This window comes from Pelodiscus sinensis, chromosome 16 (genome assembly GCF_049634645.1).
Source record: "Pelodiscus sinensis isolate JC-2024 chromosome 16, ASM4963464v1, whole genome shotgun sequence".
NCBI classification, from domain to species: Eukaryota; Metazoa; Chordata; order Testudines; family Trionychidae; genus Pelodiscus; species Pelodiscus sinensis.
The window spans coordinates 1,866,633-1,894,138 of NC_134726.1; the positions used below are offsets into that span (position 1 = coordinate 1,866,633).

Genomic DNA, 27,506 nt, shown 5'->3' on the forward strand with positions numbered 1-27,506 from the left:
GACGTTGACAACCCAGCACCAACAAAAAATTGGACTTTGCCACCACCACCTGAAACGCAACCCCCACCTTTTTCATTATTTTAATGGGAAAATTGACCCCGCATAGCAGGTTTCTGCTGCCATGACTGGTTTTCGCAGTTAATATCCCAGTCAAACACTGATGGTTACTGGTCATAGCTTGAAAGCACATTCCAGAAGGGTGGTGCCAGAACACCTTGTTAAGAAGCACCTTGGTGCCCACAGATACCAGAGATACTGACCCAGGGTCCAACGCTGACAGCATGATGGAGAGATGTTTTGATCCACTGGGTGCAAGGTGATGGGCGGTATCTGGGTAAGTCAGAGGATGGCGCCCTGATAATCAGGCCCTATCACACCGCCCTTACGAGAGCTATCCCTCAGTGGGATGCCTTGACTGAGCAGTCTGCCCGTGTGAACGGTACATGGTGGGGCCCCGGGAGGTACCATGCCCATTCCACAGATCATCTGAAGGGCTGTCCGGGACGGCTACGCAGCACAGTACAAGCGTTTCCAAAGCAGCGCTAATGTGAGGGGCAAAGCTGCTTTTTGAATGGATGGAGATCCCATTTTGTCCACTAACATTTAAAAATAATGCCCCTCCCGTGAGTCACGCCAGTTCACTCCGCACATCACTTGGTATTTCCGACTAAAGCAGCAGCAGCACACTAATTGCATGCTCCCAGTGGATGACGCTGGTTCTGTCGATGCCCTCGCCCTCTAATGGATGCAGATGTGGCTCTGTCTGCAAAATGCTGCCGATTAGCTTTGTCATTTGCATTCTCATTCCATTGTGAGTTTGTAACACTGAAAATAAAATGAGCAGTTGCCACTTGCCCCATTCTTTCTCTGTTATTTTCATTGAGTGTTTGGTGACTGGTAGGCTCTGATATTGGGTTGCCAGACAACCAGAAAAAAAGACGTGATAGAAATGTAGCCGTGTTAGTCTGGGGTAGCTGAAGCAAAATGCAGGGCAATGTAGCACTTTAAAGACTAACAAGATGGTTTATTAGATGATGAGCTTTCGTGGGCCAGACCCACTTCCTCAGATCAAAAAACCTGATCTGAGGAAGTGGGTCTGGCCCACGAAAGCTCATCATCTAATAAACCATCTTGTTAGTCTTTAAAGTGCTACATTGTCCTGCATTTTGCTTCAGAAAAAAAGACAAGAGCATTTCTTAAGGGAATGAGTGGACAGCTTCTAACATAGCCTGGCCGTGGCATTAGAAATATACAACAGGGTCTAATTTAGCCTGGGGAAGACAGACAGGATGACCTAACAGTTCTTTTCCAATTCCTGGGAGTGCAGGAAAGTGGCCATGGCCTTTCCCTATAATGAATGAATCCATTACTTCAAAGGCCATCACTACGTCTGGAGTCAGGCAGCCTCGCCCAGTGCATGGCAGTCTGGCCCTGGTTGCTCTCCTGATTTCCTTCCTTCTGTGAGGTGCCAAGTCCGTGCTGCCGACACGCAGCACTGAGATGCTCTGAGAGAGCCACGCCTGGAGTGTGAGGCCACAGCTGAAAATAGCAAAAGGATGTCACCTAGCAACTTGTCACCATCTCCGAAGCCTTTGTCGGAGGGCCTAAAGGTGACACAGCTGCTAGTTCACATCCACACTTCCTGCTGCTGCTGTCTGATTAGGGTGATTTTTCCTTCCCCTTTTCTAAATCATAGACATTAGACATGGAAAAGGCCTGTTCAGTCGTCCAAGTGCCTCCCACCAAAGACAAGCCCAGGGCCATGCCTAGCAGTCCGTTCTTCTCTGCTTTCTCCAGCTTGACATGGTGTAAGCACTAAGCTACCCAGGTGCGGGCTCAGGTTAATAACCCGAACAGAAGGCAGCTGATTAGAAAAAGTAGCCTCTTTTGCTCCTCTTAGGAGGTTATTCCGCTGTCTCTAAGCAGTCGCCCAGTCAGAACATTTTTCCTGATATTCACGCTACATTCTCCTGTGCTTGCTTGGACCTACACAACTGCTGTTTCCTCATGGGCTGTGTCTACACTGGCCACTTATTCCGGAAAATCAGCCGCTTTTCCGGAATAACTCGCCAGCTGTCTACACTGGCCGCTTGCTTTTCCGGAAAAGCACTGACGATCTACTGTAAAATTATCAGTGCTTTTCCGGAAAAACTATGCTGCTCCCGTTTGGGCAAAAGTCCTTTTCCGGAAAACTGTTCCGGAAAAGGGCCAGTGTAGACAGCCCAGATTTCTTTTCCGCAAAAAAGCCCCGATCGCGAAAATGACGATTGGGGCTTTTTTGCGGAAAAGCGCGTCTACATTGGCACGGACGTTTTTCCGGAAAAAGTGCTTTTCCGGAAAAGCATCCTACCAATGTAGATGCGCTTTTTCCGGAAATACTTATAACGGAAAACTGTTCCGTTTTAAGCATTTCCGGAAAAGGGTGCCAGTGTAGACGTAGCCATGGTGTTTTCAGTCTTCAGCTACACAGACAGTTGTGCTGTAGCATTTCAGTGGGTTTTGCCGACTGGCCGGCAGACAGGGAGGAAAAGCAGCACAGCCCGCCCTGTGATACCACGTTAAAAACTCTACAATGTTTCACGGGGGAGTCCTAGTGCATCCCAGCTTTGGAGCAGGGAGTTAACAGTGGGTGGGCGGGCAGGTGGGTGGCCCAGTTGTCAGGTAAGTGTCTTGCCATTGCTGTGAAAATCGGTTCTTCTCTAGCCAGCTGTAAGCCAGCTTGCACTCCCCTTTGATCAAACTACCCCTCCCCCATAGGACTGGCTCATTCACACCCCTGTGGTGCTATCACTCCAGTGACTGAAACGGAGCCACCTCTAAGTCACACCCGTGTAAATGAGATGAGCCTCAGGCCTTCGTTTCTGACTGCTGGAATACCGAATGGTGCCAGTAAAACGTGGCTGCGCATGGCAATCAAAGGGGCTGCAGTGGTTTTTGTTCTGCTCGAGGGCACTGGGTGTCCTCTCTGTCCTGAGGGCATGGGAAGAGCTGCCACCCATCCCCGTGGCAGCCGGGTCAGGGGGTGGGGAAGGGCAGCGAACGTATCTCAGCTGCTGCGGTGTGAGTCACAGCCCCAGCTGCACTCTTCTCTCCGTGGGAAGCGGGAGGGGGCCCAGGAGCACATCAGCCTATTTCGGCTGCTAAAATGACAGCTCTGGGTTGCTGCAAGAGGGGGGCATGGAGGAAGTGGGCGGAGGGCCCACGTGGGGCAAGCCCCCACAGCCCATTTCCTGCTGCCTCCTTGGTGTGTCCTGAGGCTTCATGAATGGTTATAAAGTACATGGCCACCCTTGCATGGCAGGTGTCATAGGCACACAGGTATTACTCCTGGGGGAATTCTACGCCACTGCGTGTGTGCAGAATTCATGTCCCGGGCAGATTTCTCAGCTTCCCTGCAGAGAAATGGCTTTGCCAGAGAAGCAAAGGGAAGGGCACACCATTTCCTAGCTGTGCAGACACATCGTTTCAGGCATGTGGAGCAGCCAGCAATGGGGTAGATCCCTGTAGGGCTGGGGCAACCCAGCCAATGACTCCTACCCTGAGCTGGAATCAGTGGCCAGTCCCCACTGGGCTGGAGGCAAGAGAGAATAAGACTTCCTTTTTTCCTGCAAGGAGTGGTTGGGACTGTCAGACCCCCACCCCAGAAACCTCCCCCAGCAGTAGGAAGCTCAGCACCCTCCCCTGCTTCCCCATGGGCCCTCAGCTGTGGGGGCAGGGTCACTGCTATGACGCGCAGCAGTCGGGACCCAGCACAAGTGGAGACTGCTTGAGTCCCCCTCACCCTGGGCTCCCGCTGTGTCTCTGCCTCTTAAAAGTAGTACAAGCCCCTCGAGAGCTCCCCCCACCCCAGTTATCAACTAATCAAGTAGTCGATAGAAGTTCCATTGACTACTCCATTAGCTGATTAATCGAAATGTAACTTCCCTACCCCGACCTGCAGCCAGATTGTCCCACTTCCACAGTGAGTCATGCACAGCCTCCCCCTCATACAGATAGCGCTGCTGTGCCCAGGGAAACTGAGGCACACACAGAGTTACTCCAGAACAGCACAGGACAGTAGAATCACATACAGCACAACAAAGCAACCAGTGAATGCAAAACCAGAGTGAACACGGGACTACAAGAGTGGACAAAATCCCCACTATGTCACACCCTGGTGTGCTTCTGGGGCAGGCCCAGGCCTGGTGCTGTCAGGGCTGGGTGCCGCCTCACTGCTGAGGCTGCAGGGTGATCTCCCACCTTCATGCAGCCAGCAGCCTGTGCTGTCCCCTGCCAGGCTAGAGCCTTGGCGTGCGTTTATTGACCCATAAAAGGTGCAGGATTTTGCAGAATGCTAAGGCCTGGCGTGCAGGATTGGTCATTCGTTGGTGTGTGAGCAGGGTATTATGCAGGTGGGAGAAGTGTGTGTTTCTCTCATTCCCTGCTGCTCCTAGGAACAGGTCTAGAACTGCAAAAAGAGGGAAAGAAAGTCTGTTTCCCTGGGACAGGCTCGGGCGCAGGGGCGGCCGCAGCCCATTGCAGAGAGGAAGATATTCCAGAGAGAAACCGTGTCCTGTGCTCCTGCCAGGACTAAGCTAAAATCGGTTACCTGGCTTGGTTTTAAGCCTGATTTGCCAGCATCATGTCAGCTGGCGCTATTACTCACAAGGTCTTCAACCCCACAGACCTTCCCTCTGGGACACAGAGCTCAAGTCGTTGACCTTGTTAGGGGTATTGGACAAACCTAGGTGTGCTGGCAGATCCCTCGGCACACACAGAAGGACCCGATCCCCTTAGGATCAAACCCATGGAGCTTTAGCTCACATCAGCGTTACCCCCTTACCTGGAGGAGTCAGAACAGCCTTGGGGCATCCCAGGGAGACTCTGCCTTCCACCTAGCCAAGCTGTGGTTCTGGCAGCCGCTTTCCTAGGAGTCTGTGCAATTCTCTTCATAAGTGCAGGGGCTGGTCCATGGCCCACTCGATAAACCTTAAGCCCTGCAAGAATTTCCCTGGCAAGTTGGACTCCCTGCCGCAGTGGCACCCGTTGGAGGCGAGCCCAGCCCCTGTGTGCTGAGGAGCTCAGCTAGCACAGCTGCAGAATGGAGGGTGCAGAGCTGAACCTCTCTCAGCTGCCCAGCGGCAGGCGTCTGTCTGTTGCTGGCACCACAGATGCCCAGGAGTCCCTGAGCGTGTGGATGCAAAGACCTGTCCTTGACCAGGCACCTCCTCGTCTGTGAGCCGGCCGTGCTGCATCCAGCAGAACACAATGTGTCAACAGTGGGACACTGCTGCATAAAAACACAGGATCGCGCCGGCGCCAAGGACTGCCAGGCCACAGCGTGATTCTAGGCGGCGTTCATGGGATTGCTGTGAGTGAGACACGAGAAGTCATTCTTCCCTCTGCTCTGCGCTGAGTAGGCCCCAATTGAAGTGTTGTGTCCAGTTCTGGGTGCCACGTTTCAGGAAAGATGAAACAAAAATGATGCAAGGTCTAGAGAACAGGAGCTAGGAGGGAGGCTGAAGGAACTGGGCTTGTTTAGTTTGGAAAGGAGAAGACTGAGAGGGGACGTGAGAGCAGTTTTCAAGTATCTAAAAGGGTCTCATGGGGAGGAGGGAGGAAAGTTGTTCCCCTTGGCCTCTGAGGACAGGACAAGAAGCAATGGGCTTAAACTGCAGCAAGGGAGGTTGAGGTTGGACACTAGGAAAAAGTTCCTACCTGTCAGGGGGGTTAAACACTGGAATAAATGCCCAGGGAGGTTGTGGAATCTCCATCCCTGGAGATATTTCAGAGCAGGTTGGACACACACCTGTCAGGGACGGTCTGGATGGTGCTTGGTCCTGCCATGGGGGCAGGGGACTGGACTCAATGGCCTCTAGAGGCCCTTCCAGTCCTAGTGTCCTAGGATTCTATGAAATGTCTCCATGGATCCAGCAGGGGGCGCTCTCCCCCAGTTAGTGCTGTAGAGTGGAATGGGTGGGTGGGTGGCTGGAGAGGATGCGGGGGCGGGGAGGGGGGGGGAGCACAGCTGGCAGCGGCAGCTGCTGCTGCTGCAACATACATCACAGACCTTCCTTCTTTTTGGTTCAAATTCACCAGTTAAATGGAGGGGGCTTGTAGTGGGGACTAGCTGTAGTGCAAAGTGACGGAGTGGGAGGGATTTCTTGCAGCATGCTGCCCGCTCGCTCTGTGCTTGCCCTCACAGGGCCCGGTGAAACCCAGCCATTTCAGTGGGTGTTGGATCAGGCCCATAGAGCGAAAGGGATCCGTCCTCTTAACACGGTGGGGGCATCCCAGCTGCTTGCTTGCTTCTCACACAGTGCTGGGGCAGGTCGCGTGGGTAGGAGTCGGTACACAGCACCCAGCCCCTCTTCAGCTCCATCTCCCTGCAGTGCGCCTCATGCATTTCCAGCTGGGCGTCTGTCCAGGGACATGGCGCGCCTGCGATTTCCCTCCCCTGGCTTGAATGGCCCCACTTAGGCCAGGATGTTTCCCCTCTGTGGCGTCATGAACACTGATGGTTTTAGCAGGGCTGCTCCTGGCCCTGTGTCCCTCTGCAGACTGAGCCGAAGGGGGTTTCATATTCAGCAAGCAATCACCGTCAGGGCGTTCTACACCCAGAGCTCGCCCTGGCACTGGTACCCAGCCCCACAGAGACCTGAGCAGAGCACCGGAACCGCAGTGAGCCGGGCCAGGGATCAGCCAGCACAGCGCACAGGCCCTTGCCAGGCAGCGAGAGAGCAGGAGAGGGACTAGCTGCTGCTGCTGCTGGAAGGCGCCTGCCTGGCAGACTGTGGCTTTGTTTATTTGCTGAGCAGCTACATTGGGCAGGGCGGGGGTAGTGCAAGCTCCCCCCACACCGCCCCATCTGCGTGGTCCAACTAGGGAGGGAGACCCTATTTTCCCAAAGGGAACATGAATGACACCGCATCCCCCCCCACACCAGGCCAGCCCGAGTCCCCCCTGCAGCCCACCCAAGGCCCCCTTGCTGACCTGCTGTCAGGGGCCAGCTGAGGTCTTCATCTCCTGCCCCTGCAGGCAGGCCCACTGACAGGGGGCAAAGAGGCCAGCTGCCCTGGGGCTCTCAGCTGCTACCACTGGCAGCAACCCGTGCCCTGGGCCCTTTAAATTGCCGCTGGAGTGCTAGATGGTGTGCTCCAGGCAGCTCTTAGGGCTGGAGAAGGGGCATGGTGCACTCCAAGTGGTGCAGCAGGGCTGGCTGCCCCCGGCTCCCCCTCTTCTGTCCCACCCCTTCCAGGAGCAGGGAGCCAAGGGCCCCCTTGCCCAGAGACACACAGAGGCTGTCAGTTCCCTGTCCACCCACACGGTGCGCAGTCACCCTGCTCCACAATGACCTGGGACAGCCTCGCTTGGGAGCTCGCACTCCAGACCCAGACTATTCTGTCTCTCTGCACATGGGCAGTGGTCACGGGGGGATGTCGACAGCTGTCCACTAGAACTGGGCTGGGAACAATCAACTCATTTCACCGGGGCCCCAAGCAGCTCCCCTCTCACAGCTGCTGGTCACTGCCAGCCTGGGCCAGAGCCAGCGCGATGCCCTGCTCTGGATCCCATTACGCAGGGACACACAGTCCCTGCCAGAGAGGAAATATCGCCCAGGCCGCTGCGGTTACTCTGTCCTGGCTTGGAAAAGGGCCACGGGGGAGCCTTACGCAGCAGGGGGTTAAAACTCCACAGCTGTTAACAAAGTAGCCGGTGGTCCCTTACGCCATCACAGGATGTTTATGAGGTTGCTATAATAAAACCACCTGATCACAATGTGTCCTGCCAACCCGGAGACTTCAAAAGGCACAAAGAAAGTCAGAGGGTTGGATCCAAAATAATGAATGGGCTCATTTTGCCTCCTGGTTTGCAGTTTGAAGCTTTTCTCTGCAATCCCGAGGGCTAGAAATGTACAATTAAAAAGAACAAAAACTGAGAGTCCCACAAGCTGGGGCGTTAAAGAAACATCCCACGTCCTGAGACTCATGGTCGAGTTGTAAGAGCTGGCAAGATCCACACCAGTCAGTCTGTTTGGTGGCTGAACGTAGAGGGGGTGCAAGATCCCTGGTTCCTTGGATGGGACTGGAGAAACCCTCCACTATACAAGGGCCAGGTTCATCCCAACCAGGAACAGAGCCCAATTCGATCCATTGCATGTCTCCAACGTCTGGTGCCTTAAGTCTCTGCTGCGCCCTTGGCTCACTGTGCTGTCAGTGCGACTGGAAGAGGTGGGGCTTGGGAAGAAGGGGCGGGGCTGGAGAAGCCAGCACGCTCCGCCTCCCAGAATACACCCCAGCGCCTCCCAAGCCCTCAGAGATGCAGTGCTCCGGTGGCAATCTAAAGGGCCGGGGCTTCAGCCGCCACCACTGCTGCAGTAGCAACGGTGGCAACTAGGAGCCCCAGACCTCTTTGAATCGCCAGACCCTAGGACCACTGCCCCCTCCCTGACAGCAGGCCTGCACAGACATGTGGCATGGGCAGGTTTTCATGGGCTTGGTACAAGGCACATCCTAGTCACAAAGGCCTGCTCCAACACACAGGGACCAAGTGTAATTTTTTCAGGCCCCTCCCACACTCATGCTACACTTTGTAGCCTGGCCTCCAGCCCTGGTAACGTTTACCCTGCCCCCCCCTTCCCACGGGGGCTCTGCCACCACTTAGGGACCCTGAGCCATCCAATTAAAAGGCTGCCAGAATTTGTTAACTTGGACAAGGTATTTTCCCCTAGCCTGTGTCTCAGAAATAGCAAAATCAGCTTGGTTAACATTTCCCAGAAAATGTCAATCGAAGGCAGGTGTCTGGTGAGGAAAATTGCAGCTCAAATAGCTGAAGGTTGGCAAACTTCTAAACAATTTAAAATGGTATTATAATGGGAAGTGTCAGGCAGCTTTAATTATTGGCAGGGCTACCAGCCCTCCCTATTGAAAACATGCATCGACTTATCTGTTTTGCTGCCTTTTTCTTCACTGGACAACCAAGAGAATGAACCCCAAACAGTCCTTTCGGTTCCAGAGAGACTCCACCCCGTACGTGTGATTGCTCCAGCAGGATTCACTTCAGGAGTCCCAGCAGAGTCTCCACACCAGGGTTCCAGCCTGCACAGATCTGGCTGCTGCTTGTTCGTACGGCACAAACCTACTGGAGTTAGATCCAGGGACGATTCCCTACTGAGTTTCAGCATGTGACCATGAGGTGAGCTCCTTTTTGGGGCTAATAATGGCCATCCAAGTTTAGCTCAACATCCCCTGCCCCTGGGGACGCTTACAAAGAGACTCACCTAGAAGTAAATTCTTCCAGTAGCTCCTTTGCTTTGAGGGAGTCCAAGGAGCCTTTGTAACTCTGTAGAGGACAACAGGAGAGAGGGTTTATTTGCCTTGCTTGTTACAAAGTTGTGGAATTGCAGGTACAAAGAATAGGGCCAGTCTGAGCTTGGAGCAGTCCCTGTCCCAGACAGGAAGCTCTGCTTTGCAATTAAACACCAAAGCCCCACCGATCCTGGGCGCTGGGGGCGCTTTACATGAAAGCACAGAGGCTCTGTAACAGACAAGAGAACTCCAGCCTGTCTCTGCTGACGAGTGCTTTGCAGTGGCCTTTACACCCATGCTGAGCGGGTGTTCGGTGCCACCGTTCGGATGGGAGAGGGGGCTTCTGCCATTTTACGCAGAGGGAAATGATGAGGGTGCTGGCTGCAAAGGGCCAAGCCCCGAGAGCCCTGCCCCTGCGTGCCCAGCACTCGCTGCAAACCTTGGGTGGGTTCTCAGGACAGGCCGTTGTCTCTGATTGTTCCAACGCCCTGCACACAGGGCTGGATTGACACACAGGCTAAGTTAGCTACATGTCAGGGCCTCAGATTATGAGTGGCAAAAAACAATCACTAGTTTTTGGTTGCCCCCTCGTCTGCATACCTGCACAGGCGACCATGGAAACCTGTAGGCTACGTATACACTGGCACCCTTTTCCGGAAATGCTTAAAACGAAACAGTTTTCCGTTATAAGTATTTCCGGAAAAAGCGCGTCTACATTGGCAGTAGCACTTTTTCCGGAAAAGCATCCGTGCCAATGTAGACGTGCTTTTCCGCAAAAAAGCCCCGACTGTCATTTTCACGATCGGGGCTTTTTTGCGGAAAAGAAACCTGTGCTGTCCGCACTGGCCCTTTTCCGGAATAGTTTTCCGGAAAAGGACTTTTGCCCAAACGGGAGCAGCATAGTTTTTCCGGAAAAGCACTGATGATTTTACAGTAGATCATCAGTGCTTTTCCGGAAATTCAAGGGGCCAGTGTAGACAGCTGGCAAGTTATTCCGGAAAAGCGGCTGATTTTCCGGAATAAGTGGCCAGTGTAGACACAGCCATAGTGTTTCCAGTTTCACTGTTGGCTCTGCTAGAATGACACGCGCTTGGGCAGTGCGCTGGGGTCTCTTAAACATGACATGGCTTGACGGCCCTGAATCGGCCCTGCCCCGCAGGAACCTGCTCAGAGGGGATCCAAGCTCTTACAGCAGCTCCACAGTTCCTGGTGCAGTGACCTGGGCCCGCAGTATCCCGGCCAGAGGAGCTGTGCTCCGCTTTAAGCGACCTTTCCTCCTCTGGATCCTGGAGTGCTCTGGCCAGGGGACGTCGGGGGCCAGGAAGGAATGGGAAGCCAGTGCGTCTGTGGCTGGGAAGGCAGGCCAGGACGGGAGCGCTCTGCCCAGTCACTCAGCTGTCTGCAGTGTGGTTGCTCCCAGGGGACCAGACTAACAGTCCCTTAGCGCATGCACCTGGCTCTGTAGCAAATACGAGCACACGGAAGATCCCAGTTCCAGCCCCCTCGCTCCCAGCTGTGGCTCCCTTGCCTCGCAGGTCCCACCTCCTGGCCTCGCTCTGCTGCGTGGCTGTTGGGGCAGGACGGCTCAGTGGCTCCGAAATGAACTCATGCCCTTTGCCTCTGGGCCTGGCTCCAGTGCCAGGGACACCACAGTGATCACTCCGGGCGCCATATGGAGTCAGGCAGGGAAGAGGCTAAATCCCTTGCAGGGGAGCAAAGCAGAGGCCCTGCCCTAGGCAGTAGGAGCAGCTTGGCCTGCCAGCTCAGAAGAGGCAGAGCAGATAATGGAGCCAAGATCCCACGTCCTAGGCTAGTGCACTAACCACTGCACCATCCTTCCTCCCCCAGCATGCCTTCCCACTTCTCCTGGTTCCCCCTCTGCCTCCCTCCCCTTCTCTAACCCCGTCCTTTCGTCGCCTCCAGCTCCAGCCCCCATGGCTCTGTTCGCTCTCCCCTTGCGCGACCTCCCACTCCCTCTGACGCGGGCTCCTGACTGGAGCTGAGCCCGTGAACTGTGCAGAAGTTCTGAGCTGGAGCCTGAACGAAACTCCCACCTTGCGCCTGTCTCTCCGTCGGCTCCTTCCCGGGACACCAGGCGCCAGAGCAAGCGGGTGCTTAGGAGAGAGCGGGAGGTAAGCCCGCTGGAGGGAAGGGAAATGGCCAGCGAGTGAGGACAGCTTCGGGCAGCGCTCCTCAGAACGAGGGCAAGAGGCCTTGTGTGCAGAGACGATCCCAGCCTGGTGAGAGCCGCGAAGCACTGGAAACACGGCAGGAATGCAGAAGGGTCTCCGGAAAGGAACTCCGTCCTTGGCTCCCGGTGCCGCTGCCCGGTGCCAAGCTGCGTACAAAGGTTTCTGCTTGTTGTGTCTCTCCACCGCTCTGTGTCACGCTCCACCAGTCTCCCGCCCTCCCTCCCGTCTTCTCTTCCACGTGTCCCTCCCCCCCCCCGCTCTCACCCCCTTCTCCGCAGCCCTTCTCCTGGCACCCCTCACATACTGCGCGTTCCCCAGCCCCACATGCAGCGCCTGTTGCCGGCAGGTTGGGGCCCAGTGCCCTCACGCTGTCAGGGAGCTGGGATCCTTGGTGTGCGGGTTGCACTGAAAGGAATAGCCTTTTACTCAAGAAAGGGAGACTCGGAGCATCAGTCCAGAGACGCTGCGGGCGGATGTGTGGCAAGTTGCCAGTGTGTTGCTCTGCAGGGGCACCTCGCTGCTGCCCTGGCACCCTGATTTCCCCACCTGCAGCTCGGCCAGGGTGCCCGAACCCTGACCCATAGCCCCCCACGCTGCGGGCTGGATCCCACCCCTCCCAGCTCGGCCAGGGCGCCCAAACCCTGATCCACAGCCCCCCCACGCTGCAGGCTGGATCCTACTCCTCCCAGCTCGGCCAGGGCACCTGAACCCTGACCCACAGCCCCCCATGCTGCGGGCTGGATCCCTCCCGGCTCGGCCAGGGCACCCGTACCCTGACCCACAGCCCCCCACGCTGCAGGCTGGATCTCACCCCTCCCAGCTCGGCCAGGGCGCCCGAACCCTGACCCATAGCCCCCCACACTGTGGGATGGATCCCACCCCTCCCAGCTCGGCCAGGGCGCCCGAACCCTGACCCACAGCCCCCTACGCTGCAGGCTGGATCCCACCCCTCCCAGCTCGGCCAGGGCGCCCGAACCCTGACCCACAGCCCCCCACGCTGCAGGCTGGATCCCACCCCTCCCGGCTCGGCCAGGGCGCCCGAACCCTGACCCACAGCCCCCCACGCTGCGGGCTGGATCCCACCACTCCCGGCTCGGCCGGGGTGCTCCAAACCATCCCCACTGATTCGTTTGTATTGTGGGAGCAGCCGGGAGTGCCAGCCAGAGCCTGAGGCGCAAGGTGCTGCACGTGCCCAGGCCAGGCTGTGAGATGGACGAGCTCCGCCCTGAATCCCTGGCGCCTGGTCCCACATCAGCCTACCTGGAGGTGCAGCGTGGGAGAGCACAGCTTTTGCTACTGCAGCACGGGGGTGGGGACTGCTGGCCGGGGCAGGAGGGAAAGGGAGAAGGGGGCACTAGCCCCAACCCAGGCGGTTTCAACCTTTTTTTCTCATGCCCCAGTTGATGAAAATTGTTGATGCTGCAACTCAGCAGAATGTGTCTGGAGTGCAGGCTCCGGGGTGGGCTGAGGAGGAGCTTTGGGGGCAGGAGGGGGCTCTGGCTTTGGGTGGGGCAGGTCTGGGGCAGGAGGGGCTGGCCTTGAGTGGTTCCCGGTCAGCGGTGCAGCGGGGGGGGCTAAGGCAGCCCCCTGCCTGTCCTGGCACCACAGACTGTGCTGCCCCCAGAAGCAGCCGGCAGCAGGTGGGCCGGAGGCTCCCTCGCAGGGCCCAGCAAACGATGCCCTAGAGCCCTCCCAGCCGAGGCTCGGGGCAAACCCCCAGCCAGAGCCCCTGAAACAGTTAACGGGCTCGGAGCCTGCCCAGGCTCCCTCCCACTGGCATGATCTCACCTCTCCCGTCTGCCAATCCCCGCGCAGCGCTCCAGCCAAAGAGCCCAGCTCCCGGCAGAAAGCAGAGGCAGGCAGCGCGCCTGCTAGCTGGGGCCCTGGGAGAGCTGGTCCTGAGCACAGACAAAGGCAGTGTGCAGGACCTGCCTGTCTCCTTTCAGGGACAGAGCAGCCCAGCGGTGGGTGGCGCAGGGTCCTCCTGCGCCCGGCTCCCCTCCCTGCTTCCCTCCGGAATTGTGTCTGCTTTCTGCTCTGCCTGCCGCTATGATGGGCTGCAAGTCCAACTCGCTCACTTGTCTGCAAGGAGGGAAGCCAGTGCTGCCTCTGAGCCCGGCCACGGACTCCACAGCCACGCTCAACAAGCTGGCTCTGGCCACGGGTGGTGCGGAGAAATCCTGGTACCGCTGCATCTTCCCCTTCGGCATCGTCTCCCTGGTCATCGGCGTGGCCGCCACGTGCATCACCTTCGGCATCAATGGGCCACAGATGGACATCGCCAAGGCGGTCTCAGTGGCCACCCTGATGTTCGGGGTGGGGCTGCTGGTGGCCGCCTACATCTGCTGGCGCGCTAAGCGGGAGAGGCAGCGGCAGCGGCAGCGAGAGGAGCCGCTCTCCTTAGAGCAGGGCGCCCTATGAGCGGTCCTGGCGTGGTGCGCATGCACCACCCCCACTGGTAGACCCAGGCTGGTGACAACTCCCCTCTTCCCGTGCCCCGTGGCAGAGGAGGGGGCTCTGTGGGCCACACCAGCCCGTGCGAGCCTGGCTCCAGCCTGCCAGTACTTGCTGATGGAACGGAGCCAGGGCCTGGTCCGGACCACGGAGGGTCACAAGCAGGGAGGTGCTGCTGGCGGCCCGGCAGGCTTGGATACCCCAAGGAGCTGTCCAGACAAGCTGCTTTCAAAAAGCAATACTCTCAGGGAGCGCGGCTGGGACTGGCTTTAAAGGGCACCAGAGATCCCGGAGCGACCCGTCTCCGCGTCCACACCCGGCACATCCAAGAGCAGCTTCGTCTCGCCCGGAGACCACGGAGTGGCACTGGAGAGCTGGCACGGCAAGGGAACAAGGGACCTGTGTCTCTGGGGGGGGCAGAAAAAGACTGGAAATGCTTGGATTGGCCTGCCCCTCACTCCAAGAGCCCTGCCAGTGCCCACACCGGGGATTTTCTGAAGGAAGATGCACAGCGTGGGGAGGTCCTGGGAAGCTTTCGGGACCAGCGGCCTCCATGTCAGTGTTTCGTGGAGACGGGGCGGAGCAGTGTGCTGGGGGACAGTGAACCCCAAAGGGCTGACCGGAGAGGGAGACCTCTGATGCGGGCGGGAGGGGGAGAAGCACGAAAGTGGCAGGGAGCATGGCTTAGCGTGGAGAGAAGGAGCCGGTGCCTGCCTGGCCGACCCTCCTTGAGCAGCATGGCTGGGCACAGCGAGCAGGAAGGGCAGGGCAGGGACGTGCCCTCCCTCAGATGCGCAGCACAGCCGGAGAAGATCCAGGTCGGCCTGCCCTTCGCTGCAGAGTGGGGCCTGCCAGGGTCAGCGTGTCTGTGCTTCACGCCGGACGTCTCCCTGGGCCGCTGCCTGAGCCATGGCTGATCACTGCAGCTCGTAGGGATCGCAGGCCACCCGGCAGGGAGGGGAGGCCCCGGGGAGGCAGCAGCAGGGAAGCTGAGGGGCCCCGGAGGAAGGGGCAGTGCGAAGATGTTGAGGCAGATGGCAGGGGCAGGAGTGTGAGCTTGCAGGGCCAGTGATTCCCGGGTGCAGCGTGGCTGGATTGGCGCTGGCGCTGCAGTCGAAGGGGGAGGATATTTTACAAACCTTTGTGAATGAAGGAGTATGAGACCCAAGTCCAACCTGTAGCCTCCGTTCTATGAATAAATCCCTTTAGTCCAAGAGGGGTGGCTCTTCCCTCCCCGTCGCCCTTGTGGGAAGCACCTTCCGACCCACACCCGGAGCCTCGTCTTTCCCCGTGGCCCGCTGGGAGCTCTGGGGCAGGCTCTGGCCAGCCTGCAACAAGGCAGGCCCCAGGAACAGCTGCCCGTCTGCCTCCCATCACCACAGGGGTCCCCATCCTACACCAGCCCCAGGACAAGCGCTTGCAAACAGCCCCGCCAGGCGCCTTCCCTAAGAGATATGCCAGGAGCTCCGGAAAGCAGCCGCTTTCCCTGGCTCTGCAGCAGCTGGACCCTTTCCCCACACTCAACAAAAACAGAAATATCCAACACACAGGGACAGGAGCCTTGAAAGGGGGCAGGCGGGGCTAAGAAGTGATGGGCAGGGGGACCCAGGGTGCCTGCCGGTGCCCTCTCCTTTCTACACCCCTTCCTAGCAAAGCTGCAGCCAAGTTATGTCCCTTGTTATCTGCCCACGGAGGCTGATGATGGGCAATAGTGCAGGCTCCAGAGGAGGAGGGGGGAGAGCCTCCCCTCCGCCCCACCCCATACATCTGTTTTGCAAAAGCAGAGCAAGAGGAGGCGCGTTTCAGAAAGTGTGTTGTGTGTGGGGAGGAGGAGGAGGGATGGGAGTGCTGGGTTAACCCCTTCTAGCTCGGCGTCTCCAGCAGCTCCAGAGAAGAGGCTCTTGTAATTAACAGCACCTCTGCTTCCTCGCTGTAATCCAATAGCCCCAAGGGCCACGGGAAATCCCCAGCACTTCCTGGGCTGGATGCGTGACCCCCACCTGCTCTCTGCGCTAGTGCCACATCTTGCGCCCAGCGTCGGAGGGCGTGTGGGTGGGGGGTTCCAGTGTGGGCCCGTTACCAGAGCTATGAAGTTGGGCACAAAATGCTCCCAGCGCTGCCAGGAGGTGGGTTCCATGTCAGCCCCATGCCTAAGGGCGGCCTCACACCCGTGGGAAAGGAGAGGAGGCGGCAGGGCAATTCAAGCTGGGGAAGGGAGCAGGCAGCATGGCTCAGCATTCCTACCAGGTACTGGGCCTGCCCCAGGCACCTGCAAGAGTGAACAGTGACAGGCTAAGTGCAGCCATTCACTGAACGTTGACCGCGGCGGGGCCAGCCAGAGCCTGCTGCCCTCATGAATTTACCTAGCACGCCCTGCTCCCACCCCACACAGGGTCCCGGGAAATCCTAGATCACATAACTGCAGTACTCCCCTTCCCCCCAACCTAACCCAGCTGGGACTATGTTAAAATAGAGCCCCCATCCAGCCAGGGGTTCTTTGGACCCACACGAACCCAGGCGGGAAACCGAGAGCCTGGCTGTGCAGGACGGAGGGTACATCAGCTGTGTGCTGACCCTGGCTGCCTGTTCCAGGAGCACCACTGAGAACTCTTGCAGGCCTACCCCCTGCACATGAATTCCTGGGCATGGAGGATGGGGCACCAGCCTTAAAGGACCTCTGATCCCACCGGGACACTGTTTCAGAGCAGCCACTGCCATTATTAACCCAGGCAGGTCAGTGAAGTCAGTCACTCATGCTGAGGCAGAAGTTGACCTCCGCTGCTTAGATTCAATTCTACCCCTGTATCGAGCCTTTTCTGGGACGCTAATAAACTGTGAAGCGCAATCCCAGGGAAGTGCAGTCCCAGCTACAAGCTCACTGTTGTTTTACTAATTTTGCCTGCTCTGTGGTGGTCAGGCTATTAGCGTTGCTTGCACGTTCATCCGCTCTTGCCCTATATCCCCCTCCAAGCCACTCTATTATGGCACCCCCATTCTTATGTGGCCGTCCAGGGGAAATCCGGGCTGGGCTGATTCTGCCAGGCATTTCAAATGGCCATGAATCTGAGCTCTCTTTAGGCAAGCCAGCCTCTGGCCTGTCGGGCCGCAGAGGAGCCTTCTGAGCATGACCCAGGGCGTGCGTACTGAGTCTGAGACACTTGCTGTTCACTCAGCAGCCTCCAGACCGCCAGGCGAATGGCAGCGGTGCGTGTGTTTTGCTGCTGAGGTTTCAGCAGAAAGGTGGGCCGCTCTCAGGAGCTGGGAGGAGCCTGAGTTTGTTTACCACGCTGGCCGTTGTGCAGCATGGCCGCCAGAGGAGCAGATGAACTCGCAAGCATCTAACGATCCCTTTTGCCTGACATGCCCTTGGGAATTTGAGAGAGAGACGAGGTATGGAGGCCTTGGGGACGAACTATTTCTGAACAGAACAGGCCTCTAGCGTTCTGGGTGGTCACTGGTGAATCGCTAGCCTTGGTCTTTTGTACGGCCCGCCCTTTCTGATTGGCTCCCTAGCGCGCTCACTCCTCTCCTTTCCCCGCGGGCAGAGACTGGTTCGGAAGGTTGACAACAGGGGCTCATTTGCCTGCTGAAGTGGAACCGTTCTTGGAAAGAGTGTGAGCTGGGCCCAAAGAGCCCCGCTGGAATTTCAGTCCAAAAGATCAACGTTTCCCCTCCTCTCCCCACAGCAGCCTTGCTCTCGAGGAGCCTAGTGGCTCTTCCGCAGACTGAATGCCAGGCTGGACGAGGCAGCTCTGAGACGCTCTCCCCCTTTGGGGTATTGATTGAGTTCCTGGCCACAGCACTGTGTGTGTTGAGCACGGAAGCCTTAGCAGGGGCTAGCAGAGAAGCAGGAAATGTAAGGGCCATGGGGCCAGCCCTGGGTATGAGCAGGATGTGAGGGGCCATGTTCCCCACATCCTCCGGGTATCTCAGTGCCTGGCCTGTTGACACCTGTTTTTTAGGAGCACCCCCCCTCCCCCCGTGGGAATGGGGGAAGGGTAGAGCCAGCTGGTTCCCTGTTCGACTGGTGAAGAGCTCCATCCTCACTGCACACGCGTGCCCTCCCCAACCCACAGTCACACCACAAAGGGGTGGGTGGCCCGGCTCTAGGACTGACTGCTCCTCTTTGCACAGGGCCTCCCATGCCTGCCTGGGCAGTTTTCATGAGGGATGTAAGCGAGCAGTTGACTAGTCAACTAACCAGCAAGCCTAGGCTTATCGCTTAGTTGAGTCAACCACTTGCATTTTCCTCCTTCGCTGCCTCTGTATCAGAGGCAGCAATGGCGGGGGAGGAGGCTTAAAAGCTGGCTCCCCCAGCACATCTCCACAGTGCTGCCTGCCCTCACCCCTGCGTGTTGCTGCCTCTATCAGAGGCAGCAGCATAGGGATGGGTCAGTGGAGGATGCTGCCAGGAAGCCTCTGCCCGTGGTGGACCCAGGCTCGCTGTGGGCAGAGGCTGCTCCGGCCAGGCAGGCAGCCCAGCTCAGTCCTGGCTTGCGCCAGGTGCGGGACCCACCCCCCTGCGGCTCTGCCATTTCAATGTACTAAGAGCCAGGCGGGTGGGCAGCCCAGCTCTTCCTCCATTTAAAATGCAGGGCTGCAGTGGGGGGAGGTCCAGCCTGAGTCAGCTGCCTTCCCCTAGCAACTACTGAGTAGCCAATAAATCACCTCATTAGTCAATTCATTGCATTTTAACATCCCTGCGTCCCCAGGAACCCCCTCCCTCTCCCGCTGCCTGGGCTGCACACGCACACGCACACGCACACGCACACCTGCCCTCTCTGCCAGGCGTGCTGGGGCCGACTGGCCAGGACCGAGCAGTTCTCTCCATGGAGCATGTGTGGATGTGGGGAGGGCTCGGGGGGGCACGGTAGCCCTGGTACTGCCTTGGTCAGCAGGCCTGTGTCCCATCCCCGTCCCGCCCCGCCCCGCAGGAGTGAGGAACATGCCCCTAGAGACAGTGGGGCCTGCCGGGTAAGAGCCAGAATTAACCCCTTCTAGTCCAGACACAATGCACAACCCCCCTTTAATAGTACAGGAATCACACTCTGCTAACCCTGTCCCCCTGCTTGATCATTCTGTCCACCCCCCACCTTTCCCCGGGGCTGGAAGGGAAGCAAGTGATTTGCTCCCAGGGAGCAGGGGGTGCCCATCTCCCCCTGTCTGGCATGGGTGTGTGCTCTCGTTTGGGGTGCCGGGCAGCCAGCCCCAGCACCCTGCCAGAGAGGGCTGGCCCAGGGGTTAGGGTGCAAACCTTGGGCTTGGGGAGCCAGCTTTCAAGCTCCTGCTTTGTCACAGGCAGGTCATGCAGGCTGGTGGTGCCCTAGCTCCCAGGTGTCCGGGATACCATGCTGAGGCTGCCAGGGGTTGGGGTATGCCTGCAAGGCAGGGCAGACGGGTACCTTCACTGAGTGGGATTCTCTCTCGGCCCTCTGCCAAGAGCGGAGTGTGTGATCCAATCTCCAGTGAGCGCAGGAGGGGGCGGATTAGCGGAGCAGTGACACCACCTGACAGCAGCCAATTTAATATCTCGGCAGCTGCACCAGGCGCTTTGTTGCGTTTTCCCTGACTTGGAGGCAGGCTCCACTGCTCACACGTTATGGGAGGGTTGGTATTTCGTGGCTCCTACAGCCGTGCTCTTGTCCTTTTCGGCAGAGAAAGACACAAGTGCATATTACAGAGACACACTGACACCCTATTTCCTGCCCGCTACTAGTGACTCTGACCTGCTGAGCCAGACCGGGCCTTGCTGGGGAGTGCAGCAGCTGTTCTTCCCCTGAACACTACAGGGGCCGGCCAGGGCAGTTCATAACTACAAGAAGCCAGGGCAGTTCATAACTGCAGAGGATGAAGTATGGTCTCAGGGTGAGGCACTGTGGTGTAGTGGTTATAGCATAACAAGGGCGCTCAGGATGCCAGGTTCTGCCACGCACGAGCCACTTAATCTCTCAGTGGGCTGTTGTGTTCCCGGCAGATGCTGGCTAGCAGGAACACGCTGGAAGCCTGCTTTGTAACACTGCTTGCTTTCTTAGACTGCAGACGGATAAGCGCACAAGAGCCCCAAGCCAGAGAGAGAAAACAGGCTGCTCCTAAAACAGAGGAGATCAGCCCGCCCACCCACCCTTTTCTGGACGGGCTGCAACCTGAGTGCTTCGAGGCTCATTTCTCATGCTCCCCTCCCGAGCCCCCGCACCTGCAAGCAGCACCAGGAAGCCCCCTGAGGATGTAAAGAGGGTGACCACAGGTTTTCAACATGACATGCTCCCTAGATAAATAACACCACCCTCCCTCGCAAGAGGGGCTGTGACGCTTGAGGCAGCACTAGTAGGGTGCAGTGCACTGAGAAGGGCTCGCCCACCTCCAAGTAAAGGGCACTATCAAACCCCAAAGGGCCAATTTAGACCCCCCAGAAAAATCTTTAGCACCTCTCCTAGTTTACAAGACCTGCAGCCGAGGGCCCCCAGGCATCCCTCTGTGTTTGGCCCTGCTCGTCACAACTCCCTCTCTTGGAGAGCGAGGGGTTTGCTTCGGGCCAGCCTGCTGAGCACCTCTCCTGGGAATGGCAAATACTGTCAGCTCCAGGAGGGGGGCAGTGTCTGCCCCTTTCTGTGGGAATGTGTGGTGCTGGGCAGCACAGGCCCACGTGCACACTGTGTTGCACAGTCACGCCCCTTCACATCACAGCTTCGTGGCCAAGTGTCGGTCTGAAGGACACTGAAAACCAGCTGGCAGCCAGTAGTGGGGAGAGCACCCAAGCGGAAGGGGAATGTGGGTCCCTGTAGCCAGACACGAACCCCATCTTGTCCGTCCCCCCCCCCAGAGAGCAAGAGAAAGGCAATCAGCCTTTGATGCCCTGGGAACGCAGGTGTGGTGCCTGTCCCTGACTCTACCATAAACAGAAACCAGACAGTAAATGGGCTAGCTGACGACTGGGAGGCCTCCCGTCGCCCTGATGGCTACTATCAGTAATTGACACTCCTGCACTGTCTCAGGAGAGGAATCTTCGCCCATCACATACCAGAGGTGCCCATTGTCTGCATTTTCCCAGGTGTGAATTATGCTTTGCACCCTTTGTGGGAAACTTGGCATTCAAAGGGGTATAAAGAGGGGTTTAGTAGCCCACCCCCTTTGAGCTCCAATCACCTATACCTGCTGGCGGGTATCGATTGTCTCCCGAGGTCCGTGGGACGCCCAACCTCGCCCTACTTCTTCCCGAGGGATTGAGAGAAAGACGCTGGCCACGCCAAGTCTGGAACGCAGGGGTGAGAATTGTACAATTGTGCAATGTGTTTTCTTTATGTGTACACTTTAATTGTCACTCTGTTGTAAGTTTAGTTACTTTATTATAGTTTTCTTAAGTCAAGCTGCTTCGTTTCTATTGTAAACTGCCTTTGGTAAGGTGATTTAGCTATAAACTTTGGGAATAAGTGGGGTGCCCTCATTCACTTATAAATATATATATATATACTGAACCAAGTTTCTTTATTTCTTTTCTCTTCCTTTCTCCTATAAATAAGCCAGTGCATGTCAAGCTTCTGACTTGAACCCGTGCTGCTGTACCCGAACCGAACACAAACAAAAGAACTTCAGCCGGTCAAAAGGGACAGGTATAGGAAGAGCTTGGGCGTTTTGGATCGTGTCACTTCCAGGGGACAGATCCGTTGGGGCACCTCTCAGCCTCCCCAGGCTGCCCGCTGCGAAGGGATTTCTGTATCCTAGCAGCTAAAATCTGAGCTCTTTCTATAAACTCGGGGCGTCTGAGAGCCTGTTGGCTGCCCTCTGCGACGGAACCCCGGTCCTAGCAGTAAAGTCACAGACGTTAAACTATTTTTCGGGGCACCCTCCAGCCTCCTAGGCTGCCCACTGCAATGAGACTTTGCGTCTCAGCAGTTGAAGACTTGGGTGTAACACACACGCACACACTGCCCTGACCATTTCGGCTGACAGTCCCACAGTTTGCTGGGTCGGGAACAGGCCCGGCTTCCTCCTGTCCTGTTCAACTTCAAACAGCCACCGCCAAAGTAGCAACAATTTAAGAAGATAAGAACAGCCAAGCTGGGTCAGACCAAAGGTCCATCCAGCCCAGGGTCCTGTCTGCTCACAGTGGCCAGTGCCTGGTGCCTCTGAGGGGATGAACAGAACAGGGACTTTTCACTTGATCCACCCCATCACCCATTCCCATTCCCAAACAGAGGCTAAGGACACCATGTCCACCCATCCTGGCTAATAGCCACTGATGGACCTAACCTCCATGAATGCACCGAGTTCTTTTTTTTAACCTTTTTATAGTCTTGGCTTTAACATTATCCTCTGGCAAGGAGTTCCACAGGTTGACTGTGCTCTGTTGCTGCCTATTAATTTCATTGGGTGACCCCTAGTTCTTGTGTTATGAGAAGGAGTAAATAACACTTCCTTATTTACTTTCTCTACACCAGTCATTTTATAGGCCTGTCATATTCCCCCCAGAGCCATCTCTTTTCCAAACTACAAAATCCCAGTCTTTCAAATCTCTCCTCATACAGCAGCTGTTTCAAACCCCTGATCATTTTTGTTGCCCTTTTTTGAACATTTTCCAATTCCAAGATATATTTTCTGAGCTGAGGCAACCACAGCTGTACGCAATATTCAAGATGTGGGCGTCCCATGGATTTGTATAGAGGCAATGTGACATTTCCTGTCTTATTATGTATCCCCCTTCTTGCTGATTCCCAACAATCTGTTGGCTGCTGTTGCATATTGAGTGGATGTTTTCAGATAACTATTCACAATGACGCCAAGTACTGTCCTCCAGTCATCAGGGACAGAAGCTGATTTAAATGAGAGGTTACAAACCACAGTTTGTAGTTCTACAAAGTGGCGGGACTCCAGCTCTTTGGCTTCCTATGCTGCCAGGGCTGGGGCACAAACAGCAGCTTTGCCTCTTGATCCTTAGACACACTGGAGCTGGCAATTCTCCTTTGCACATTTTAAAAATACTTTTTTGCTGCATCTCTGCACTTCCAGGAATAGGCTGGGACTGAGAATGCCACAACTCCCTGAGTGAGGGTGTTCTCCCGACAGGAAGCAGCGATTAGCACAAACCGCTGACTTGGGAGATCTCTGTTACACCTTCAGGAGCTACATTTTAGTGTAGACACGTAGGGTGCGTCTGTACAGCACCCTTACCTTGAAATAAGCTACGGAATTATGCAAACTGCACAGCTTATTTTGAGGTCATTTTGAAATAGCTTATTTCAAAATTTGGTGCAAATTTCAAAATAAAGCACTATTCTGACAAGTCCCTTAACCCTCCTGGAACAAGGGTCACAGGGGTGCCAGAATAGCGTACCCATTATTTTGAAATAACAGGTGCATTTAAAGATGCAGAATTGCTATTTCAGGATAATTCCAGTGTCCCAAATAGTCCCACTGTCTAGACATAGCCTTACAGAGTTAGGTCGATGTAACCTGCTTTACTTCAACCTAACGGTAGCATAGTAGTCCAGGACTTGCTGCTTTCAATACTTTTACATATTCGGTTTCCACTTACACAGACCACTTCAGTTATTTTTGGTAGAACACAGAATGATTATATCAGTTACATAACAGCCCCCTTGTCCCAGCCGTGGCGTCTGCCACATCGCAAGCCCCATTTTCACGGTGAAAAAACAACAGAATGCTGAGAGAAAAGGACTTGAGAGTGGTCTACAATGTTCCTGCTAATCTCTTCTATCCATGTGCAGATGTTTTCCATCTGTGTGAGGAAAAAACTGTATGTGCACCGGGGCATGTGCGAATAAAACCTAGCTGTGGGCGCTCTGCTAATCAGCTGGTTGGCATGTGAATCTCTCCCGAGCAGCCACAGAAACGCCCAGCTTACAGGGAACACTGGTGCTCGGGGATGGAGAGGTTTGCATCGCTGAAGCTCTGACAAGTGTTCTAAAAAGGGCCCATGGGGCAATTCCTGTGTGGCTAAGACAAGTGGATTGTCTAGTCCGGTATCCCAATGCCAAGAGTGGCCTCTATCAGGTGCAGCAGAGGAAGGGGAAAGAGACCCCCTAACGGGCAATTATGGAATAACCAAAATCTGTACACCCCTCCAGTTAGCTCACCTGAAGGATGGCATGGCTCCACAACGGACGTTGCCCAGGCCCAGCGACGGGCCGCCGCTGCTCTCACAGTGACGGAAAGGGGTTTTCCATCACCATAGTCAATCCGCCCCTGAGTGGCGGCAGCTAGGTGGATGGAAGAATTCTTCTGTTGGCCTAGCCGTGTCTATTCTGGGGCTTAAATTGGCTCAGCTTCATTGCTCAGTGGGTGTGAAATTTTCACATCCCTGAGCTTTGTCAGCCAAGGTTTTAGATATAGGCAAGGCCTTGCTTTTACAAAGGTGCGTCTATAGTACAGCAGCAGATCTAGAACCGCTGTAATGCTGCGGGGTAGATGCTTCCTCTTTTGATGGAAGGGATTTTTCTGTTGAGTTAATCCACCTCTCCAAGAGGTGGTAGCTTGGTTGGCCAGCTACATCCATTGACTGTCCGGAGTGATCTAGCAAGATCACTCTAAAGTTGTAGGTGAGGAGTAGGCCACAGACTGTTAGCCTTAAGCAAAGATCGGTCCCAATCACCTCTGACCATCTCACAAAACTTTGGGAATGTTCTGACTCCAGCTCCAAATTCCATGACTCAAGACTGGCTGTAGTTGGGAGTAAGCGGCTGTTCTATTGCTGAAGCAACAAAATACAATACAATGGAAAGCAAAACCTTTTTGGAATATTTTCTGCTGATGACTCGACTCGCCTGTGAGGCAGAGCAGAGACACAGCATTCCCGCAGTGGAGTTCTGCTCCCACAGCACCTCGCACAGAACTTGTCACAGGTGCAAGGTCTGGGCTGGGATTCTGAGAAAGGGCAGAAAAGCAAAGGGCGTGTGTTAGAATGGAGTTGTCAGCTGCATGCTGGGGCAGCTTGAGTTGTGGTATGTAAAAGATTGCTCAGGTTAAATCTCACGTAGCCCCAAGACATGGGCCCTTCAGGTAGACATCTTGCATCTTGCCTTCGGTGGTGCCCGGACATTCTCCTGCTCTATAATCTCAGCCCGTGTCCTCCCCGTACAATGTTGGTCTTCCCAAGCCTGGTCCCAACCACCTAGCTGGGGAGAACAGCTGCTGACATTTTTCATCCCACAGCTGGCTAAGATAAGGCCTTTGTAATTAACATAATTCCTTGGTTACCCAGTCAGGGCTGGGGTGCAATCCCTGAGCGTAGCGCGAAAGTCTGCACTCCGCTCTCTGACCCTGCAGACTCTTTCTTGGAGAGGACATCTGAGAGCCGGTGCTGGGGCGGGGACCACAGAAGATACCCTGGGTGTTCCTACACAGAGCATTGTCCGACACCTGCTCTCCCCTGTTGGAACAATGGGTAAGTGCAGCTGCAGGCTTAGCAAGTGGCATTAGCTCCCAGCAGGAGTCCAGCAGAGCCTTCTGGCAGGGAAAGGGTTATTCCAGACTCCTGTTGCTCTGAGTACAAATGGAGCTTGCAGATGGACGGGTAGTAACAGTGTCTGGCTGGCAGCTGCACTTCCTGTCTGCCCAGTGAAGGCATAATGTGCTTAATAACAGCTCCAGGCATGTGGCGTTGAGCTGACTTCATGCCTGTTTGCAGTGTTGTTTATTTCCCTATTTCTTTGTGAACAACAGCAGCAAGTTCCCCTCATTTCTGCGTTTCCTTACTTCATCTGCCACGTCCAGGGCTGCCTCCAAACCATTGCTGAGAAACTCCCCTGGCCTTTGCGCCATGAGTTACACAGCTGGCTCCAGCCTTCTAGCAGCAGCAGGCCCCTCACAGACTCACGTTGGTAAACATCTCACCGTCCACAAAGACACCCCACCATTGCATGCCCGGTCACCCTCTCCTAGGCTGTGTCTAGACCACATGCCTCTGTCGGCAGAGGCATGTAGATTAGACACATAGGCAAAGGCTTCATTTAAATTTACATGGCTGCCGTCTTCTCTTTTCCAAACTAAACAAGCCCAGTTCCTTCAGTCTTCCCTCCTAGCTCATGTTTTCTAGACCCATTAATGTTTTTTTTTAATTTTTTGCTCTTCTCTGGACTTTCTCCAATTTCTCCACATCTTTCCTGAAACACTATGCCCAGAACTGGACACAATACTCCAAATGAGGCCTAATCAGCACAGAGCAGAGCGGAAGAATGACTTCTTGTGTCTTGTTCACAACACTCCTGTTAATGCAGCCCAGAATCATGTTTGCTTTTTTTTTGCAAGTGTCACCCTGTTGACGCATATTTAGCTCGTGGTCCACTCTGATGCACAGATCCCTTTCTGCAGGACTCCTTCTTAGATAGTCACTTCCCATTCTGTGTGCGTGAAACGAATTGTTCCTTCCTAAGTGGAGCACTTTGCATTTGTCCTTATTGAACTTCATCTTATTTACCTCAGACCATTTTTCCAGTTTGTCCAAATAAGTTTGAATTCTGACCCTCTCCTCCAAAGCACTTGCAACCCCTCCCAGCTTGGTATCATCTGCAAACTTATCAGTGTACTCTGTGTGCCATCATTTAAATCGCTGATGAAGATACTGAACAGAACTGATCCTAAAACAGACCCCTCCTGAACCCCACCTGTTATGCCTTCCAGCATGACTGTGAACCATTGATAATTACCCTCTGAGAAAGGTTACCCACCTCACAGTAGCCCCATCTAAGTTGTATTTCCCTAGTTTGTTAATGAGGTCATGAGACACTGTATCAAATTGTTTACTAAAGTCTAAATATACCAGATTTACCATTGCCTCCTTATCCAGGCTTGTTATCCTAGCACAGAAAGCTGTCAGGTTGATTTGACATGATTTGTTCTCTACTAATCCATGCTGTTACTTATCACCTTATTTTTATTATCTTCCAGATGTTTGCAAATGTATTCCTTAATTATCTGCTCCATTATCTTTCCTGATACAAAAGCTACGCTGAGTAGGCTGTAATTCCCTGGGTCATACTTATTTCCCAGTGTATACACAGGCACTAGATTTGCCCTTTTCTAGGCTTCTGGAATCTCTGTTGTATCCCATGACTTTCAAAGATGACAGATGACGGCTTCCCCTTACACCATTTATTCCACACCTGGATGGAAAAGATTAAAAATTGGTCATCAGGTCCAAGGGGGGCATCTTGTCATTTCTTGGCACCTCTAAGTCTCTTCCTCCTCCCTCGGCTATCCGGGTCTGTGGATGGCTTTCACACTTGGCTCTTCCTATGCACCCATTCCTCCCTCACACGCACTAGAATGACACAGCTTCTTTCTAGCACGTGGCTACTGTCACATTCTGCGCATCACACGCGTTTCCACACAGCAAAGGGTCGCTGCAGAAACTGGCTCACAATAAAAGAAATAAACCTAAGGGCAAAAGTGTGACCATAATGGATCTTTTGGTCTTTTTGCGCTTTAGCACTGGGTAAAGCCCAGAAAGCTCAGCTGAGGCAACCAAAATGATGAGGGGCTGGAGCACATGACCTACGAGGAGAGACTAAGGGATTTGGGTTTGTTCAGTCTGCAGAAGCGAAGAGTGAGGGGGGATTTG

General features: G+C 55.3%; 2 long non-coding RNA genes across 2 annotated transcripts in view; both read right to left on the bottom strand.

Moving 5' to 3' along the window:
* Positions 1 to 27,506, bottom strand: part of LOC112544256 (uncharacterized) — an 84,434-nt gene that overhangs the window by 5,884 nt on the left and 51,044 nt on the right. The window lies entirely within an intron of this gene.
* Positions 8,847 to 11,655, bottom strand: LOC142818561 (uncharacterized). Its single transcript, XR_012896078.1, has 2 exons — positions 11,342 to 11,655; positions 8,847 to 9,321 (listed from the first exon to the last, which is right to left on the bottom strand). It is a non-coding gene; the product is annotated as an uncharacterized LOC142818561 (long non-coding RNA).